Source organism: Lepidothrix coronata, unplaced genomic scaffold, assembly GCF_001604755.1.
Source record: "Lepidothrix coronata isolate B3197 unplaced genomic scaffold, Lepidothrix_coronata-1.0 Scaffold25, whole genome shotgun sequence".
Taxonomy (NCBI): Eukaryota; Metazoa; Chordata; class Aves; order Passeriformes; family Pipridae; genus Lepidothrix; species Lepidothrix coronata.
Window position 1 is genome coordinate 4994413 of NW_016690205.1, and position 750 is coordinate 4995162.

Consider the following 750-nt stretch of genomic DNA (forward strand, 5'->3'; position numbering starts at 1 on the left):
CTCATTTTTCAGGGGGCCAAGTGGAGCTGCAGAGCTGCACACCTTTGGCCAGGTCACTGCAACTGAGCTCCTTCTGCTTTTGTTTCCTTGCTCTTTGAGTTTCTGTACTACTTTGTAATGTGACTCAGCAAGACACTTCTGTTTTCTGGGGATAATTCCTGTGTTGCATCTTGATTCCTGCCAGATCCTGCTCTGCCCAATCCTGCACACATTTTTAGGCTTATTGTTTCTCTCCTACATAAAGTCACAATAAAGCTGTATTGTTATTCAAACTGAAAGAAGGTAGATTTAGACGAGATATTAGGATGAAATTCTTCTCTCTGAGGGTGGCACTGGCACAGGTTGCCCAGAGAAGCTGCAGATGCCCAATCTCAGGGGCTGTGGTCCAACTGAGAAGGGGCAAAATGCCCTAAGACAGCAGTCATTTCCAGTCTTCCCAAGGTTGTTTCCATTCTGGGGATTTGTCAAGGATTTAATGGCATTAATAGGCTCAGCAATCCTTTGTCCTCTCAGAGGTCTGATGTGGTGCAGCTCAGGGGGCTGGAGGTCTCCTTCATAGAATTATAGAACCATAGGATGGTTTGGGTTGGAAGGGACCTTAGAGCCCATTCAGTCCCACCCCCTGCCATGGGCAGGGACACCTTCCACTAGCCCAGGTTGCTCCAAGCCCCGTCCAACCTGGCCTTGGACACTTCCAGGGATGGGGCAGCCACAGCTTCTCTGGGCAACAAGGGGGAAGAGATTTTCATG